We start from the raw sequence: 21,044 nt of genomic DNA, 5'->3' as shown, positions 1-21,044 counted from the left end.
TGGTTCTGCTTGCAGTAGTGCAGCTCCTCCAACCACCTTCTGTTTATTGTCCTTTTTGGTGGCTGAGGGCATCCCACCTCCTTTATTCCATGCAATATTTTTTCCTTTCAAAAGGCCAAACTCATGTACCTATATCTTGAATTTTTCAACCACAAGCTGGGCTTTGATTGGACTTCAGAGCTTTGCAATGACAACTTTTCCTGCTTTGCTTTCCTCTGAGGCATCACTTGGTCTCAGATTCGGTCTGGGGTAAGTTTATGCTTTGATCTCACATTCCTGGCCTAGGGTATGAATTAAGGCTGGGCTTGGTGATCTCAGAGGTCTTGTCCAACATTAACGAGTCCATGATTTTAATCTTGGGGAATCACCTGCACTTTTCCAGCTGCAGAAAGAGAGGCTGTGCCAATGCAATCAGTGGATGTGACTTTTCCAAACCCTTCCTAGAGCCAAGCTATCCCCACTCAGTGCTGTGTCCAATTAAATCAGTGGATTTGACTTTTCCAAACCCTTTCTAGGGCTAGGCTGGCCCCACTCAGTGTTTGTCCAGTGCAATCAGTGGGTTTGACTTTTCCAAACCCTTCCTAGGGCCAGGCTGGCCCCACTCAGTGCTTTGCCCGACACAATCAGTGGGGTTTGACTTTTCCAAACTCTTTCTGGAGCCAGGCTAGCCCCACTCAGTGCTGTGCTCAATGCAATCAGTGGGTTTGACTTTTCCAAACCCTTCCTAGAGCCAGGCTCTCCCCACTCAGTGCTTTGTCCAATTAAATCAGTGGGGTTTGACTTTTTCCCTTCCTAGAGCCCTGCTATCCCCACTCAGTGCTTTGTTCAGTGCAATCTGTGGGGTTGTCTTTTCCAAACCCCACTCAGTGCTTTGTCTCATGCAATCAGTGGGGTTTGAATTTTCCAAACTCTTTCTGGAGCCAGGCTAGCCCCACTCAGTGCTGTGCTCAATGCAATCAGTGGGTTTGACTTTTCCAAACCCTCCCTAGAGCCCTGCTATCCCCACTCAGTGCTTTGTCCAACACAATCAGTGGGTTTGACTTTTCCAAACCCTCCCTAGAGCCCTGCTATCCCCACTCAGTGCTTTGTCCAACACAATCAGTGGGTTTGACTTTTCCAAACCCTCCCTAGAGCCCTGCTATCCCCACTCAGTGCTTTTCCAATGCAATCAGTGGGTCTGACTTTCTCAAACCCCACTCAGTGCTTTGGCTGCCAGCACAGGAGCAGGGAAGGAGCCCTGAGTGTCCCCAGCACCTTTGGGCACACAAAATCCTCTCCCTGCCTCATTGTCAGGGCTGCTGACTGCTCTCATTAACTTCAAGTGGCATCGAGTGCTCAGCACAATGGCAAACCGAGCCCTCCACTTCTTTAAAGTGATCTTTGGGGTTTCATATTTATTTGCAAACCAGGGGCAGTGCAGCTCCTGAAAGAAAAGGGTTTTCCTCTTCAGCCAGAGCTGGAGGTGGACACACGGAGCCGAGGCATGTTCTGCCAGCACAATGGCAACTTATGAATAAGATCATACTTGTATTTGCATTAACACGGCTGGCTTCTCCAGGCAGTTTTACATAATCTCCTTTTCAATGGGGAAGGGTGTCATTTCCCCTTCATTTCATACAGCCCCGCTTTGAAAATGTAGGGAGGAAGTATTTAAAGAAAGTCCGCATTTTATGAAAGGGAAAATTGCCGGCGTTCCTTTGTGTGTCTCAGTAGGATTTGGATAGATTACTCATACTTAAAAAGGAAGGGAGCTTTTGCTTTCTCTTCCCCTTTTTTAAAAACTTGCATTAACATGATGTATTGACATATTACAAAATCCAGGGAATGCTGGAGAGAGAATCAACCGCGGCTTTGTCCACAAGTTGCAACAAATTCTTAAAACGTCGTCACCTTCTGAAATAAAATTGTCACATTTTGGATACAGGCAACTTTTATAAGGACTAAAGCTCCACTTCTGAGATAGGGACAACAGTGTGTCCTCTCTCTTCCTCTTGCTTTTTCCTTCTGTTTAAAAATTAATTCTCTTTTTTTATTCTTTTCCCCCCCTTTTGATCCAATGAGCTGGGTACGAGTGCAGCATGTTTGAACCATTTTCATAAACCAAGCAACTGGATTAGATTTTAATACAGAATTGTATTACTGCAGGAATGCCAGGCATGCAGGCTCGAAGCACTAGCACTTCTATTAGTTGAATGGAAGCCAATCCTTTAGTTGTAAGCATATTAAAAGGAAAATAATTCCGCTGCTACATTTCGGGGGTCTCTGATGTCAAAAATCCTCCCTGAAGTAACTCACAACTTTTTTCCTGAGTTGTCCTTGTCTCAGGGGTGTTACAACTGGTCAGTCACACTCTGAGGAATATGTTTTACAGGAGATATTAAAGCCCACTGAGCTGTTCTCCTCTCTCTGACATCCTTGGAGTAAAAATAAAGTCACGGAGAAGTAGAACATCAAGGTTCAGTGCTGGAAGACACTATCAGCTCCCACAAAGGCTTTCTATTCCTTCCAGGACCTATATTTATATTTGCTGATGACTCCTTGTCAATCTGACACTTGCTAATCAACCTTTGATGATAATTGTAATTCTTGCTAAGGACACTTCATCCTAGGAGGTCAAAAGGACATTTTGTACGCTGAGATGCACTCTGTGCATGTGTGTGACTGAATCCAGGGGCACATGTTTATATTTACAAGAGATGTTTATGCTAACACTTCTCTTTTTTTTGGGGTAAGTTTTTTATCATTCCCCTTTCCCTCATTTGCTGCTGTCATTTTGCATCTATGAAATGTTGCTCATTGCTAAATCATTACCAGAATTTAAAAAGGGAGGGGTGGTTGAACTTGCTGCTCAAAACAGAGGGGAAAACACAAGAAAATTTTAAAGGTGCTCAAGTAAAAAATCTTGGTAAATATTCAGCTTTTTTTTTTTTTAAGAGAAGGGCTTTTGTGAAATCAGTTGATAACATCTTCATCTAAATCCATTTATTATCTTCTATTTGAAAAGCACTCAGCTCAACAGGGCTTTGTGCCTTCACTGAGGTTTCCAGGTATCATCAGATCAAGAATCTGAAGCACGGATAAAGCATAACAATGTTTGTTATTTTCTCTCTCCAAAAAGAAAGCAAATAACTTGAGGCATCTGACACTGATGGTGTAGACTAAGCCAATTGGGAGGCTTTTCATTTCATATTTTGGCTCTGAATTTTATTCTTTTTTTTTTTTTTTGAGTCCTTTTTGCCTTGACATTCCACAGGTTTTGGATGTGTTGGGCTAACCACAGCCTAGATATCTGCAAATAATCAGATTTTGAATTTCAGGGTTTGCTGGGTTTGTAGTGGGGGCTCCCAACATTAGGAATTCAACCAAAGGATGGGTTTCTATTTGCCTGTGCCATCCTTTGGAGCACAGAGTCCTCTCCCAAGGACAGCACCACGGATCTGCTGCCAGGAGGCAGAAGGAGCTGGGCACAGGGGAGTGAGCTGCTGGAGGGCACTGCCCCTGCATGCCCAGTTAATTGCCCTGGTTAGCCTGGTGTGCCAGCCTTGGAGCGAGAATGGTGGAATAATCTGCAGGATAATCCCTTCCTGCAGGAATCTCAGCATCACCTCAGTGACTGGTACCCAGAGACTGCTTCTGGCTGAAGAACTGACCTCAATCAGAGAGCAGAAAAGCAAATTATCTCCCTGCTTCCACAGTTTGCTCCCGAAGGACTCCAGAACCTTGCATAAACAAAAACTAATTATAATACACACACACACAGACAAAAATTTAGTAAAAACTCAAAGCTCTGCTCGTGGGCTGAACAAAAAGGAAGCTGGAAGAGTGAATGTCACAGTGCCATCTACTGACGCCAGCCCTGAGCCTGGAGGGAGAACACCCAACTGCAGGGGGAAAAAAAAAATAAATAAATAAGGCTGGGAGTCTTGGAAGGATTATGTTTAAAGGAAGGAGATGACTGCTAATTAATGTGACAAGAGAGAAAGCCTCACCTACTGACAGGTTATTCATCCCACAAGTGTTAGAATCCTCCTCAGCGCTGTCTGCTCCTGTAATTCCTGGAGAAAGGCTTGTGCTGGAGGAACAGCTGACCAGAGCCCTCAGTGCCAGCTCCCATCTTTCTATTTTGTCTTGATGAGCTTTACACCAGAGGAGAATTACAGCCTGCTCTGTGGCAAGCAATTTGAAGGCATAAAGGAATGCAATTGTGGAATAAAACCCGCTCTGTGTGCTGTGAGATAACTTCACCTGACACAGAAAATGAGCGGTGGCTCGGAGGCAGGTAGGAGCAACATGTAATCCAGTTGACATAAATGAAAAGATGATATTGGCAGAAAATTGGGCTGCGTGTGAATATAAAGGCTGTTGAATAACAGGGAATGGAAAATGACATGCTCAGCAGCAGCGAGGGAAAGATGAAAGGAGTTCAGAAAACATTTGTACGGGAGAAGCCAAGCACGAGTCAACAAAGGCTGGAATTCTCTGCTCCTCCAAGCAGAGCTGAGTGCTGCAGCTTCAGCCCTACCTGTGCTCAGGCTTGGCAAGTGCTAAAGTGTCAAAACAATTAGAGTTTGTTCTCTGGTTGCTAATGTGCCAGCTGAAGTGGAGGCTGAGGTGTTCAGCAAAGCCATTACTAAGCAAAATGAGGCATCATCATCGCCCTCTGTATCACTGTCAGTAATTCTGAGGTAAGAATGGAATGAAGGGTGAGCACAGAGTGATTGGGGATGGAGAGGCAGAGGGGAAAAAAAGCCAAGAGGTGAGGAGACTGCAGCATGTTGATTGAAATAAAAAAAAAAAAAAGTATTCTGTGTGTCGTGAAGGGTCGTGTCAAGTATGAGAATTCAGGAGGAGGGAGAAGGGAGCACCTGAGCTGGGCTTGCTGAGATTCACCCCAGGTAGGTGGTGGCAGATGGAGCTGACATCCTGAGAGAGGCTAAGAGGTGAAAGCAATAATGAACAGCCTTCACAAGGTGAAAGCAGGAGAAATATTAGAGCTGTTACAGGAGAGCAAGCAGGAGATGTTCAGATTTATGAGTTCTTTTGGAGAGCAGCCATGGTTTGTCTTTATTTCCTAGTAACTGGTTCTTGATTTGAGCTTCGTCAGGGCATCAGATTAGTGCCATCAGCTCTGAAAGGTTCTCAGCCCTTCCTTTGGATCATCTAGCAGGCTCAAAATGAACATGTGGAGTGCAAGCACGATCTGCTTTGGGGGGAGCTGTCCTGAAAAGCAAAAGCAATGGAAAAAAGTAAGAAAAGAGAGAGAGAGAGGATTTTATTATGGCACCATCTGTCTCCTCACTGTTAATATTTCTCTCCCCTCTTTGCAGTGATTCTGAAAACTGGGTTTAAGGATGATGTTGGAGAAGGGATGGTTCCAGAAGGGACCATGGCCGTGGCTGTCCCTCCATGGAAAGCAGGGTCTGGCTGAAGGCCCCTGTGTGACATTGATCTCAAAAGTAACACACAGAGCGAGCCTTGGCTTGGAGGAGGGCCAGCGAGTGAATTCCAGCTTGGTGCTCCTTTTCTTGCTCCCATTCTCTTCTTCCTTGCTTTGCTTCATTTAAAGATTTTAATGAGAGCCCAGACCTGTCTCAGGCTTTTGCACAGCACCTGGGACAGGCTCCCACTGGATGTTACAGCACCCTGCCAAGGGCTCTGCTCTCATATTTTTTTCAGCTGACCCAGAGATTTCAAACAGCAGTTTCATTTTTCCTCTTTTAATTTAATTGGAGAACGTAAAAGGAGCTTTTGACTTTTACAGGTGGAACCTGAGGAGGACTGAAGCAGTTTAAACTTGACAGACCTTAATGGTGCAGGGCACCCTTCTAAACTTTTGTTTTCCTCCTGTGAGCTGCTGAAGAGAGGAGGGAAACAAGGGAAGAAAAGGAAAAAAAAAGAAAAAGGAAAAAAAAAAAAGAAAAAGAAAAAAGGCAGCTTTCAGTTACTAAACCCCCTCGTGGTATTGAATTCTAACCAAGTACAGCCAGCCCTGCCAGCCAGAAATGCCAAAAGGAGGAAAGCTGCTGAATCAGAGGAGAATCAGGATTGGGAGGATGGTGGGGAATATGAGAGTAGCACTAGGTGAGTTCTTTTGATAGACTTATTGCTGTTTTGTATTTGCACATCATCTGGGAGCAAACTTCTTGGTTTTTCTTTTTTTTATTATCATCGCTGGGTTTTGTTCCTAAATTATTTAGCAAATGTTTTCTGGGAGCCACTTGCAGCATATAGATGAGTTATCCCCAGCTACTTGCTGGTCTACGTAAGGAGTAAGCTCTGCAGCTCTGAGCTGAGCTTGCAAGATGCCAAATTTCTGAGCACCCTGGGCTGGGTAAAAGAGGAATTCCTGGTGCTCTGCACCCCTCGGGCTCAAATCTTATTTACAGGGAAAGGTTTGGGAGTAGGGAAAGGTTGGGGAGCAGGGAAAGGTTTAAGAGCATGGAAAGGTTGGGAGAGGAGCAGCTTCTCGCCCTTTTGGAACTGTTTTGGAAGCATGGAAAGGTTTGGGAAGCAGCAGCATTCTCCCCCTCCTGGGATTGATCTGGGAGCAGGGAAAGGTTTGGAAGCATGGAAAAGTTTGGATGCTTTGGGATTTGGATTATTTGGGATTATTGGAGGGTCTGGGCTGGTCCAGACCCCCAAATTTACCAGGCAGTCACTTCTCAAGAAGAAACATCTTTGACCCAAATGAAACAATCCCACTGCTGGTGGGAGCTCCATGCAAGTGCCCATTTCCCTGAAGACTTTATTGGGGTGCCAACCCAAACCCAGTTGGGTTTTGAGGCACCCAGCAGCCCCTGGGGCTCGTTTTCAGCTCATTTATTGTTTTGAAAAACGCCAGTCTGGCGGCATTATCAGGAAACTGAGGAGATGTCTTTGCTGCAGGAAGCTGTGCAGTCATCAGCTGATTAATGCCAATTTATTTAGAAATAGAGTCTGGCCATGGCTTTCTGCCTCTCCAAAAGATCCTGTTGTGTCTTTTCTCCACCACACTCGCTGGAGCATGTTTGCTAAAGTTGCTGTTGCATATGCTTGGGCAATAAAACATTTACAGCTATTTCAGAAATTGCTGCAGTAGGCAGTTTTCCTCATTAATTTGACCATTCTGGATGGGATTTCACGAGGTGTGAAGGCGTGCAGAGTCATACCTGACACTACCCCTGCTCCTGCTTGTAATGCCAACCTCCTCAAGGACAAATGAAATCAGAAGGGGACGTTTGGGGGGAAATGGAAGTGGCAGCTCCACATCCAGTGATCAGCCAGGAAATCACAAAATATCCTGAGCTGGGAGGGATCCACAAGGATCATCCATGTCCTGCTCCTGCTCCTGCAAATTTACTCGGATTGCTCTTTGCCTCTTCTTGCCCAAGACTATGGAGACTTTAAAACACCTCCGGGACCCTGCAGGGAGAAACGGGCTATAAAAATATAACAATAATGATTTCTTCCTCCCGCCTCCATCTGAGGAATCTCTGAGCGTGTTTCAAATATCAAAGAGCAAGAAACCCATTGTAGTGCTGTCCCCTGGGTAAAGGTGGGAAAAGGAGGCCCTGAGAGGTGGAAGGAATTGCACAAGGCTAAATGGAAAGCCAGTAGCAGATCAGGAGACAGACCCGAGGGCAGGCTTTGGGTTTTGTCCCCATTTTGGGGAGAATTTTTTTTTTAATCTGTGCCCAAATGCTTCATATCTGGTCAAGATTTGGATGTTTCCTGCAGAAAGAAGGCGTCTCTTCCATTTTAAAAGTGATGCCTGCACTAAAATATAACTAGCACAGTGACAAATCAAAGAATTCTCTGCTCCATCCTCTGTCCCAGAGCTGCACCTCAGCCTGACTCTCCTGGAAATATTAAGACAGATGATGGATAGGGACAGGTCAAAGCAGAGAAGATCTGGAATTATTCTTTTCACATCCCAAAAGAATGAGCTCGTGTTATTCCTCACTTTCAAATTTACCCCAATTTATGGGGTAGATAAAGCTGGAATTTTGAAGGGCAGCATCACAAATTGCTTTTCTTATTGATCGAGCTTTTAATGTGCCAACAATGAAAACAATAAAACTTGCATTTAAAAACAAACATTTCTAGCACAGGAGCTGCATTAAAATGACACAAATTGCTTTTGTGGGCTGAATTCAACAGAACACCCATGAGGTTCCACTTAAAAACAACAAGCCAACAAAACTCAAATTGCATTGTTTTACAGGCAAACAAAATGGTGAGCACGCCTTGGGCGACGTTCTCAGCGTGTTTTCTTGGGAGATCAAAGCTTAAATCCCATTAACCCTTCAAATGTCAGCCTGGTGAGTTCCTTTCCTTTACCTCTGAGCTTCTGGTGCTGCCTTCAGCAGGGAGCAGGGCTGGATCTGCTGCTCTTCCTCTTCCTCCTCTTCCTCCTCCTTGTTTCCCCCACCAGCATCTCCACGGAAGCAGCACCTTGTAAGTGGGCAGAGTTCAAACAGCCCCTCCAGCCAGCCCACACGGCTTCCACTTTACTCTGAGATCGTGCCAGAAGCCAGCACTCCAATACATTTATTTTGGTTTTTACTGCTCACTGCGGTGTCTCAGGTTTAGTTTTCTGTTTTTCAGGTTCTGTGCTGCTTTAGTGTGTGGGTCTGGGTTCACACCAGGGGATGGTGAGCTCTGTGCACAGAGCAGGGAGACAAAACAATTCCTGCTCCAGCTGGGCACCAAGGACAAATGATCCAAATCTCAGCCCAAGAGCACAAACACTGTGGGCTGGAGAGAGAAAAACAAGCAGGGTGGGACTGCCTGGGCTAAAGCTGGAATGGGACAATGAACTGCAAGGTGCAAATGGAGCAGAACTGATCCAAGGGAGAGACCCCGGGAGCGGTCGGGGATTTTGGGACCATTTTGGGTCATCTTGGGCTCATTTTGTGACCATTTTGGTTCATCTTGGGTTCATTTTGGGACCATTTTGGTTCATCTTGGGCGCAGCCCTGGCTGGGCTCCTGTGCTGCCCAAGGTGCATCCATGGAGGAGATGCTTTGAATAAATCCCTGCTTTATTCTGTAACTCTGTCTAATCTCTGTTCTAGGGCAGCCTTTTTTACCCCCTGGCAAGAGGCTGAATGAGGCTTTGTTGGCCAGCAGAGCCATTTTGGAGCAAATTAAGATTTGTTGGGTGCTTGATACAGATCTCTTGGACATCAGGTATGTTGGTGATGGATAGTTGGTTGCTCATACTGAAGGAAAGCTGATTTATTTTGGGGTTTGTCACCTGTGCCAACGACCAAAGGGCATCTCAGGTGCCTCCTAAATAAATAAATGCCCACAAGATGCCACTTCCTGAGGGTTTGCTGCTTTCTCGGGGACAAAAATGAATATTTTGCACAAATATTCCTGTTCCATGTGGTGGGCCAGATCCTAATCCGCCTTCACCCTCATTTCCCTGCTCTGCTGGGGCCTTGCCTCACGTGTAAATACAAAAACCCTTCCGAGCATTGTTAATTCCAAATATCTGTGAGTCCAGGTACATCACAATGATCAGGAGGACAGAAACAGATGCAGCATTTGGGGGCTGGTTTGGGAGAATGGGAAGGTTGGAGAGCAGCAGCTTTTCCCCCTTTTGGATTATTTGGGAGCAGAGAAAAGTTTGGAAGCATGGAAAGGTTGGTAAAGCAGCAGCATTTCCCCCTTTTGGAACTTGTTTGAGAGCAGGGAAATGTTTGGAAACATGGAAAGGTTTGGATGCTTTGGGATTTGGATTATTTGGGAGCAGGGAAAGGTTTGGAAGCATGGAAAAGTTGGGGAGCATGGAAAGGTTGGGGAGAATGGACAGGTTGGGAAAGCAGCAGCTTCTCCCCCTTTCGGGACTGGTTTGGGAGCCTGGAAAGGTTTGGGAAGCAGCAGCATTCTCCACTTTCTGGAGCTGGTTTGGAAGTATGGAAAGGTTGGGGAGCATGGAAAGATTTGGGGAGCAGCAGCATTTTCCCCTTTTTGGGACTGGTTTGAGAGCAGGGAAACATTTGGGATCATGGAAAGGTTGGGGAGCATGGAAAGGTTTGGAGAACAAGGTTTGGGGAGCAGCAGCATTTTCCCCCTTTTGGAACTGGTTTGAGAGCAGAGAAAGTTTTGGAAGCATGGAAAGGTTTGGATGCTTTGGGATCTGGATTATTTGGGAGCAGGGAAAGGTTTGGAAGCATGGAAAAGTTGGGGAGCATGGAAAGGTTGGGGATCATGGAAACATTCGGGATCATGGAAACATTTGGGATCATGGAAAGGTTGGGAAAGCAGCAGCTTCTCCCCCTTTTGGAACTGGTTTGGAAGCATGGAAAGGTTTGGGGAGCAAGGTTTGGGGACCTGCAACATTTTCCCCTTTTGGGACTGGTTTGAGAGCAGGGAAACATTTGGGATCATGGAAAGGTTGGGAAGCAGCAGCTTCTCCCCCTTTTGGAACTGGTTTGGAAGCGTGGAAAGGTTTGGGATCATGGAAATTTTGGGGAGCAGCAGCTTCCCCCTCTGAATTTCTGGGAGCTGTGGGATTTATCCCCCCCAGCCTGTGGTGATTCTGAGAGTCCCATCAGATGCTTGAAGCACTTGGAAACTTGCCAGCAGAATGGGGTCAAAAGGGAGGATTTTTTTTTTCTCCCATGAAATCCAGGAAAAAAAGCAGAGAAAGGAAGGGGAAGGAGGAGGCTGAAGCGAGGAGCTGTGGCAGAAGGTGGATGTGGTCCAGCTCACCCAGGAGCATTCCCCTTGCAGGGCCCCCGGTGCACATGCCAGAGCTGCCTGCAGCAATGTGCAGCTCCAGTGCCAGCTGTGTGCAGCTGTGTCCAGCTGTGCCTCCCACCCCTCACCGCTGCATCTGCACACAGGAGCAGCCCCTTTCCAAAGGGCTGCCCAGCTCATTGCCGCAGCCTGACGGCGTGGAAATCACAGCCTGGGGGTGGGAGGGCGTTTTGGGGAGGTTTTACACCCCCAAATAACTCAGTTTGGGGTTTTTTTCAGTCCCACACCCTCCTGCCCCCTTCCCTTTAGGAATGCCTCATCCTTGCTTTTTCTTTTCACCTCACTGTGTTTCCCCTCTGAAGGATTGGGATGTGAAGCCCCAAAAGGACACAAATCTGCTCTGTGACCAGGGACAGGACCTGGGGGAACAACTGGAGCTGCGTCAGGAGGGGTTTTGTTGGGTTTTAGGACAAGATTCTTCCCCCAGAGGGTGTCAGGCACTGAGCAGCTCCCCTGGGAATGGGCACCAGGGCTGCAGGACAAAGCCCTCAGGGACAGGGTGGGATTTTGGGACTGGGAAGGGCCAGGAGATGTTCTGGAGGACCCTTGTGGGTCCCTTCTCGCTCAGGATATTCTGTGATTCCATGAAATCAGACCCCCAGGGTTGTGTCCTCCCAAACACCTGCAGGGACACTCTCCCATGGGATTTGTCACCCTACAGTGCCCACGTTGCATGGCAGAGTCCCTAAATCCCTAAATCTGTGCCACAAGCTGAAGGCACAGAATAAAATTTCCCTTTTCCCTAAATCAGTCCTACAAACTGCAAGCACAGAATAAAATCTCTTTTTTCCCTAAATCTGTCCTAAAAACTACAGGCACAGAATAAAATCCCCCTTTTCCCTTAATCTGTGCCACAAGCTTCAGGCACAAAAGAAAATTTTCCTTTTTCGTAAATCAGTCCTACAAACTGCAGGCACAGAATAAAATCTCCTTTTCCCCTAAATCTGTCCTAAAAACTACAGGCACAGAATAAAATCTCCTTTTTCACCCTTGATGTGCAGGTGCTTCACAACAAATGCCATAAACCCAAGGAAAATGAGAAAGAAGAAAAGAAGAAGAAGAATACTTGAAATGTTTTTATTATTTTAGAGGCCGGCTGTGATTGGATTGGATGATTTTAAAGGTTTTTTTCCAAGCTGAATGATCCCATGAAGTTTGCTGGATAAGGTTAAAGGAGAATCTCTCACTCAGGAGCAGAAGGTACAGAAGTTTTGCTCTTTTCACTCTTATTTTCACTTGATTCTAAATCTGTGAGGAGGAAAACTGCATTTTTATCATGGGTGGGGAAAAAAAACAAAAATACAAAAAACAACCCAGCCTTTTCCAATGTCTTTATTTCTGGCAGTTTGGGGATATTTAGGAGTGCAGAGATTGTTCTTGCATATAGGAAGGTTTTATTGCTTCCCCTTCAGTGCAACCTGGGTTGTGTCTGTCCCCTCAATTTCCCCTTTTGCTACTGGGACGAGGAAATGGAGAGAAAGGAGGGAAACACAAAAAAAAAAAAAAAGGCAGCAAAAAAAGCAGTGGAAACCCAAATCTATCTCCAGACAGCCGATTTTGCCTTTTCAGACACGATTTGAGAGGAGCTGGGAGGGGATTGCCTGTGCCACCCTCTGCCAGGGGTTTTGTCTCCGCAGCTCTGCAGTTCTTGCAGAGACTTGTCCCAAAAAATCCACATACCACAGCCAGACCTGCCAGGACGCTGCTTTTTCCCTCAGTTTTCCAGGGGATTTCAGGAGCGTGGGGAGCTGCCTGGAAACCCAGATTCCAGGGAGAATTTCCCTGCACAACGAGTTGCATTTAAAGAGGTTTGCTCCAAAAGCAGCGTGGTGGCCGAGTCCAATTTCCAATGAAAAATGAAAAATGACTAAATGAAAAATTATTAATTGAAAAATTTCCGATCACTAAGTGAAAAATCATTTAGTTTTGTATGATTTTTTCCTTTTTTCCCCCCTAATCCCATCATCATTTTTGTGCTCTGCTGGTTTGAAATGCAGCTCCTTGCCCTGGTGCCAGCTTGCATGGGAGAAAGGCTGACCTGGGCATTGGGTGGCACAATTCCAGGATTCCCAAAATCCTTTCAATCCATTCCCTGCTCTGAGGCTGCTTTTCAATGAGTTGGGAATATCCCTGTTTTGTCCTTGCACAGTGGCCAAGTCCAATTTCCAATGGAAAATGAAAAATTACTAAATGAAAAATTATCAATTGAAAAATTTCCAAAGACTGAATGAAAAATAATTTCATTTTGTATTTTTTTTTCTTTTTTTCCCCCCAATCTCATCATAATTTCCCTGCTCTGAACCCCTGTGCTGGTTTGAAATTCAGCTCCTTGCCCTGATGCCAGCTTGCACGGGAGAAAGGCTGACCTGGGCACTGGGTGGCAAATTCCAGGATTCCCAAAATCCTTTCAATCCAATCCCTGCTCTGAGGCTGCTTTTCAATGGGAATATCCCTGTTTTGTCCTTGCTGTAGCATGATGGATGTGCTTTCCACAGTGGAGAATTTGGATTTTGCTTCCATCTGAGGGTGGCTGTGATGCAGCACAGAAACATCATCCCCTTCTGGGGTGCTGGCGGTGCCTTTGGGGTGGGAATTTGGGATCCCACCCCTCTAGAGTTCCCACAGGGTGGTCCTGGACTCTCCTTTATCCCACAGACACGCTGAGCTTGGCCAAGCTGAGCTTTTCCCCAGCTCCACGTTCCCACACGCCATTTCTGCGCAGGAAAGTTAATATCTTGGCTTTTTTTCCTTTTGGGATTGCCGGGAAGTGAAGGCATCAAACCAGCAGGACCTGGTGGGCTCCAGAGGCATCCTGGAGCCATTAGATATGGCCGGCATTCGATCCAACAACTGAGGCTTTCCTGGTTTATTGATTCCCCCTCTCCGTGCCCGCGAGCGCACAATGGGCCCCATTATCAACCCCACAGATGGGCAGGTGTTTCCCACCCCAAAAAATCCATCCCTCTCAGGCTGACACACGGAGACGACCTCCGAGGTGCACGTTTGTGGGGTTTATGGACATTTGGGGAGCAGGGAATTCCCTCCCTGCGTGGTTTGCTCACGTTCCCAGCAGGAATAAGAGCTGGGATGGTGGAAGGGGAGCGGCTGCTCTCAGCTGGAGCCTGCTCAGGGCGCTGGGCATGGGCACACCTGGGCTTTGGGAGAGGTTTTTCTCATTAAAATCATCTCCTGGTTGTTGGTGTTGATAAAAAAACGCTCTTTGGAGGGGATGGGATTGGTGTGCAAGTGGTTAAAGAGGGATCTCTGGGTGTAAAAGAGAAATTGGGGTTTAAAAGGGGTTCAGCTAGGTCTGAAAGGGGATCTCTGGGTGTAAAAGAGAAATTGAGGTTTAAAAGGGGTTCAGCTAGGTCTAAAATGGGATCTCTGGGTCTAAAAGGGAATTTGGGGTTTAAAACGGGTTCAATTAGGTCTGAAAGGGATCTCTGGGTCTAAAAAGGGAATTTGAAGTCTAAAAAGGGTTCAGCTAGGTCTGAAAGGGGATCTCTGGGTGTAAAAAGAGAATTTGAGGTTTAAAAGGGATTTTGAGGTTTAAAAGGGGTTGGGGTTCAGCTAGGTCTAAAATGGGATCTCTGGGTCTAAAAGGGATCTCTGGGTCTAAAAGTAATCTCTGGGTCCAAAAGGGGATTTCTAGGCCTAAAAGTGATGTCTAGGTCTGAAAGGGAATCTCTGGGTCTAAAAAGGGAATCCTAGATTTAAAAGGGGATTTCTGGGTCTAAAAGGGGGAAAAAAATGCAAATTCTGATATTTTCCAGATGTGCAAAATGGGATCATGTTCTCCTGCAATGAAGTGGAAGCAGAGAACACTTAATTTCTAAATATTAAGCAACCAAAATATTGATAAAGGGACACTTTTCATTTAAGCTGTTGCCTCCCTGTGAAAAACCATTGTTTTGGGAAAAAAACCCCAATTTATTGACTCTGTTTCTACTCTACTAAGATGGAGCATCCCTGAAGTGGAGGTGTGCTTCCCATTCTCTTACAAATTAAATTCTCCAATTTTCCATTTGGGAATTACTTTTCACTTCCATTTTTGTGTAGCACTAATCCTTTTTTTTTTTAAAAGAAGAATACAAAATAGAAATGGAGTTCTTTGGATTTTAGCTGGAGCTGGGGAGGAAATATTTTGTGTGGGAACTGAGAGAATCTTTGAGCATGTCAATGTTTTGAGCCCTCCTTCTTCTGATTTCCCAAAATCCACCTCAAAAAAAAAAAAAATGTGGGGGGGAAAAAACCAGAATTCCAGGAGAGATTGCAGCTTACAAGGAGCAGCTCAGTGTGAAGGTCAGCTCTCCGTGTTCTTGCACAGCACGTGGCAGAATATTTCACTGCTGGGACACAAAGTCTGTATTTCAGCAGCAATAACTCACACGAGGGACTGACAGGTTGGAATGCACCTGGTTCAGGCCGTTGGTTGCTAATATCATTCCCAGTTTTCCCTGCTGAAAGGCAGCTGGGATAGTTTATGGGATGCCCAGCTTTTCTTAGGGCTGTTTTACTTAAACGTGCCCCCCAAATTAAACTCGTGGGGCGGGATCCCTCGAGGGACAGATAAATTCGGGAGCGTGGCGGAAAAGCCTCCGTGTTTCCCACGTGGATGTGCCAAACTTCTCCCTTTAAGGACACCCCCAAAAAACACCAGAACCTCCCCAAAAATCACCAGTTGCTTCTGAAAATCGAGGCCAAGCTCCTGAGCTGGCAATGTTGTTTAAAAACAATGGGGCTCGATGAGATGAGAATTATTTTAACACTTGGGAACGCTGCCAAGTCATTTCCTTCTCCTTTATTGATTTTTTCCGTTGCCAGTAAATATATCTGCGGCAGCAGGATGAAAGGAGAGGGGGGAAAAGCAACGTGTTAAAAAGGAGACTGAAACAAGATATGTGCCCTGAACCTCTGAGAAAGGAGGAGGACATTTTAAGGCAGAAGGAAGCAGGGAATTCATGGAGGCATTTCACGGGGTTGGACGTGGTAGCAGACAGCCCAATATTATTTTCCTTGCCTGATCCTTTACTTAGATTGGCTCCTGTTTCTTCCCCTCTTTGTGCAGTCCCTGTGTGAGCTGCTCTCCCTGCAAAGACATTCCACCTACATTCCTTTGCCACCGGGTGAGAGCAGGGGGGGAGTGCAATTATGTGGGCAAGCGAGACACAAAAGGCTCTGCTCCACAGCTCAGGCTCGTAAACTTCAGTTCACTTTTCCCCCTTAAAAAAAAAAAATTTAAAACCCCTCAAAAAACCAACCAACCAAAAAAAAAAACCAAAAAACCAACCAAACAAAAGAAAACCCACCAAAGATTCCATTCCTCTCCTACTCCAAGTGAAGGGTTTGGAGCTGGAACTATCCCACCTATAAATATTTCCCTCCCCAGCACTCTGTAGATTACAACAGAATAAATAAGTTTTAATTTTTTTGGCAGCATCCACGCTTCTCTCTGGCTTTTTTTTTTTTTTTTTTACCTGCATCTTCTCCGTGCTAATCACAGAATCCCAGAATGGCTTGTGTTGGGAAGGACCTCAAAGATCTCTCATTCCAACCCCTGCCATGGGCAGGGACACCTTCCACTGGAGCTGGGAACAGATTGAAAAGTTCCTGGGATGAAAAGGCCATAGAGGTGAATAATTTTCCAGGGGTATTTGTGTCCTAACATTTATTGGGATCTAATGGGGGCCATCATGGCATTTATCCAAGAAGATTCCAGGCTGCAGGTGTGACCCTGCTTTTCTCCATGCTGGAGGGTTGTGGCACCATCCTGGGAATGTGCCACCACCTCTAGAAGGAGGCATGGAGCTGCCTCTGAAAGCCCTGGGAGACACAAAACCCAGCAGTGATGAAATCCTCCAGCTGAGGAAGCTGCAGTGTGGAACAAACTGTTTGGAAGTTCACACAAACTGGACCTTTTCCAGGTGAACATCCTCAGGGCTGGGAGCAGGGCAGGGTTGTGAGCTCTGAGCTTCATTAGCTGGGCTCTCTCCATGAGCAGGGCTCTGGAAATGCTGCTGCCCTGCTCTCTCCCTATTGATTTCTGTGCCCCTGCACTCCTTCTTCCCATTTTGTCTAATAAGCAAATTTCATTACCTGACTTCACAATTTTTCCTCTGGGCCATTAGAATTGCTTGACTGTATTCCTGGCAGAGCCCTTAATTAGAGATGGATCAGAACTGATGTCATTAAAGTGATCCATTAACCACACTCTTCCTTTCGCTCCAAATGCAGGTGGCTCACAGAAAATGTGACCTGGATCCAAATGGCCACTGAGGGCTGAGCCCCAAAGCTCCTCAGACAGCCAAAGATGGAGAAGAAAAGTCAAATTTAACCTTCCACAGGCTGTGCCTCAGTTGTCCTGACACAGGGAACGTCTCTGGGTTTATCCTGCAACCAAAGCATTTGTGATGTGTAAATTATTTCATTTCTCACTGTGCTTCTTGGAACACGGCATCCTTACTCCAAAGGTAAAAATGTTATCATTTTTCCTCCAGTTGCATAAAAATCTTCTGAGACTCAGACTTTCTTCTTTAGGCACCCTTGAGAGCTCTCTGGAACCTGGTCCAATTTTTATATTTCCCTATAAACCCCAATTAGGTTGGAATCCATATGCTGAGAGAGACATTTTGGCTTTCTGCTGCCTCGTCCAGCAGCCTGGCACTTGCTGAAATAAATCACAGCTCTTTTTCGAGCTGGACGTGGCCAGAGGTGGACACAGAGGAGCTGAACACGATGAGCTCAGAAGAGATGCTCTGAATTAAGCAGGAGGTTGCTAAGCCACGAGACTGCTGCAGTCTCCAACCAAAGTTACAGCACCGAGTCCTTGCACAAAACGGGGTTTTTCAACAAAAAAAAAAGGCTGCAAGGACACAACCTGAGCTGGTTATGGCTGGAAAAAGCTCCTAAAGTCACCCAGGATTTCATCTTGCACGTCTTACAACATCCACCAGCAACAGCAAAGAGCCTCCCTTGCCCCAAAATCTGGAGTCTGCAGACCGAACTCTGCCTGGTTCCCTGATTATTTTTATTTATACGGACATTAAAATAAAAATAATGTTTCATTTTCCCCATTCTTCATGGGCTGCCCCAGTTTTCCCCCAAGGATGGCTCAGCACATATCTCACATCCTCATTTTGAGGGCTGAGACTGGATGGACTTTAAGATCCCTTCCAACCCAAACCATTGTGGGATTTTGTGATCTTTCTAGAAAGATTTTCCCACCTCTCCAGCAGCCAGAGAGGGTTAATTTGGCCTTTCCCTGGACCTAGCAGGGCAGCACCTGCTAGCAGGGGTGGGGTGTTCCCTTGCACAGCTTGTCAGAGGCAGATTATTATTATTAATTATTATTATTATTATTATTATTATTATTATGTGAAATCACACGCTCCTTTGTCTGTGTCCTAGCCCTCAACCTTCAATCCAGCCTCGCTGGTCTCTCAGCCCTCGCTGCCAATTTTGCTGCTTTCCCTGTTTGCAGAAACCTTAACTCTGTGTTTGAATTGGCCTGCAGGATGTGTTTGAGGAGGGCCAGGGACTGAACAAAAACGGGAGGCTCTCATCCCCCCAAAAAAGAAGAGTAATTTGCCTTTAAAGGCTCTTAAACAGCAAACACATTCTGTCTGATCCTCCTTAATAAAGTATCCCAGCAGTGCTACAGTGCCTTATTTGAGGTCTGTGCAGTCTCATTAAATTTGATGTGTCACAGAGGGCTTGGACATGTGAAAAGGAGGCTGCAGGAACCAGGATTGAAGTTTGCCAGATTTGCTAAGGAAAAATGATTCATTATGGCTTTTCAGAACGGACACCCTTCAGGCTCCCCGCTCCACGGATGGCGAGAGCAGCGGTGACGGCGGGGCCACCGCAGCCTGCAGATTTAACCCTTATTAACAGCGGCTTCAATTAAGGATTCGGTTTGATCTGGGGAGATGCGCTCACCCCCGTGTGCTCCCAGTGAAGGAAAGGAAGGTTATTAAAGATTTAAGGGCTGGATGGTGCGGCGGGAGCTCGGGGAGGAGGGCGGAGGCTCCAGGGTGTGCTCAGGTGCTGCAGAGCCCTCCTGAGCCAGGACAGATGCTCAGAGCAGGGTCCTGCATGCCAGAGCCTTGGGAAAGGGGCAGGAGGTGCTGGGAAGTGGTTTTGGGCCACCCCTGTGGTGTGGCTGTGGTTTGAGACTGGAATGTGCTGGTGCCATGGGGCTGCACAAGGACCACGTTGGTGGGGTGGTCGCCTCTTCTTTATGCAGAAGAAGAGATTTCCTTCCTTCCCTTCCTTCCTTTCCTATTGGACACTTTCCTCCCTTTCCTTCATTTCCTCCCCTTCCTCCTTTTCCTGCCTTTCCTGCCTTTCTTTCTTTCTTTCTTTCTTTCTTTCTTTCTTTCTTTCTTTCTTTTCTTTCTTTCTTTCTTTCTTTTTCTTTCTTTCTTTCTTTCTTTCTTTCTTTCTTTCTTTCTTTCTTTCTTTCTTTCTTTCTTTCTTTCTTTCTTTTCTTTCTTTCTTTCTTTCTTTCTTTCTTTCTTTCTTTCTTTCTTTCTTTCTTTCTTTCTTTCTTTCTTTCTTTCTTTCTTTCTTTCTTTCTTTCTTTTCTTTCTTTCTTTCTTTCTTTCTTTCTTTCTTTCTCTCTTTCTCTCTTTCTCTCTTTCTCTCTTTCTTTCTCTTTCTTTCTTTCTTTCTTTCTTTCTTTCTTTCTTTCTTTCTTTCTTTCTTTCTTTCTTTCTTTCTTTCTTTCTTTCTTTCTTTCTTTCTTTTTTTTCTTTCTTTTTCTTTCTTTCTTTCTTTCTTTCTTTCTTTCTTTCTTTCTTTCTTTCTTTCTTTCTTTCTTTCTTTCTTTCTTTCTTTCTTCTTTCTTTCTTTCTTTCTTTCTTTCTTTCTTTCTTTCTTTCTTTCTTTCTTTCTTTTCTTTCTTTCTTTTTCTCTCTTTCTCTCTTTCTCTCTTTCTCTCTTTCTCTTTCTCTCCTTCTCTCCTTCTCTCCTTCTCTCCTTCTTTCCTCCCTTTCCTCCCTTTCCTCCCTTTCTTCCCTTCCTTCCTTTCCTTCCTTTCCTTTCCTTCCCTCTCTATCCAGGGAGATCTCCTGCAGATCTGGTTTCACAGATTTGTGCCTCATGGGGCTCAGCAGATGATGCCTCTGGGGCACACAAGACCCTGTTGATGCTTTGGAGCTTGAGTTCCAGTCAGTTCTCACCCAACTGATGTGGATCATTCCCTCAAGAGTTGAACCTTTCTGATGCTTTAAGTTTGAGCTTTCATAATTCCAGGTTCTGCACTACATTGGTGTGTGACTGAACTCCATATAAAGTGTCAGCTCAGTCCCACAGAACAATCCTTGTCCAGCCCCAGAACCAAGGACACCGCTGCAGCTTCAGCCCAAAAAGTGCAAACAACAGAGAATTGAGCAATAAACAGAAAATTGAAGAGAGCAAACTGGGACTGCATCACCTGAGCTGGAATTGGACAATTAACCCAATGTGGAAATGGACCAAAACTTATAAAAATGTGAAAACTCGTGACTCTGATTCCATCTTGGGTGTAGCCATGGCTGGGCTCTTGTACAGCTCAAGGTGTGTCCTTTAAAACACTTTTAATAAATCCCCACTTTATTCTTTAACTCTTCCCAGCTTCTCTTCCAGGCAGCCTCTCAAGACATCACGTCCAGCTCAGAATATTCTGTGACCTGGGAATAAAAGTGCCTCAATCCTGCAAGAAACATCTCAGGTATCTCCCCCGTGCTTTTCTGGTTTGTGCTTTTCTCTCTGCACCTTTTCTGTGGCGGGTGAGGGGAAGGGAGGGTTGGGGAAGGTGTGGCAGGGATGGTGCCAGCACAGGGTGATGCTAGTTTGGAATACAGCAAAAACAGCTTAGGAGGGACACCTAAAAGGAAAGTGAGCGTAGCTGGATGCTGTCCTGGGTCAGGGACTCCAGGAGCAGCAGGAATGAGGGAATTTAGGGATTCCCACGCTGCCCTTGTGATGGGAGCAGTGGCACAGCCAGGACTGAAGGCTTGGAAACCTTAAGCTGACCTTAAGGTGTTAACCTTGGGCAAAAGGCGGCAAAAAGGAGCAACAAGCTCCTCACACATTGCATCCCCTTCCTCTCCCTCCTGTCCCTGCAGCCTAAAATTCACAACACATCCACATTCCAAGTCAGGACACCAGAGGGAAAAAACAAAAGGAGAGGCAGGAAAACTGATCTGGGGGATCCATGTCTATTCCTCAGGATAGCAACAAAAAGGAGCCAACCCACCACGGGGGATTTCTGGATGCTGCAAAGAATTCTCCTGATTTGTGGCATCTGAGTGA

At 45.8% G+C, this 21,044-nt stretch overlaps 1 long non-coding RNA gene across 1 annotated transcript; it reads left to right on the top strand.

The window, feature by feature from the left end:
- The first annotated feature begins 6,005 nt into the window (after positions 1–6,005).
- On the top strand, positions 6,006–19,085 carry LOC115913085. Its single transcript, XR_004061370.1, has 6 exons — positions 6,006–6,081; positions 8,204–8,300; positions 9,056–9,170; positions 11,750–11,948; positions 16,983–17,218; positions 18,548–19,085. It is a non-coding gene; the product is annotated as an uncharacterized LOC115913085 (long non-coding RNA).
- Positions 19,086–21,044: the final 1,959 nt, after the last annotated feature.

This window comes from Camarhynchus parvulus, chromosome 24 (genome assembly GCF_901933205.1).
Source record: "Camarhynchus parvulus chromosome 24, STF_HiC, whole genome shotgun sequence".
NCBI classification, from domain to species: Eukaryota; Metazoa; Chordata; class Aves; order Passeriformes; family Thraupidae; genus Camarhynchus; species Camarhynchus parvulus.
The sequence above is the reverse complement of the archived record's forward strand: the minus strand, read 5'-3'. Positions and strand labels throughout refer to the sequence as shown.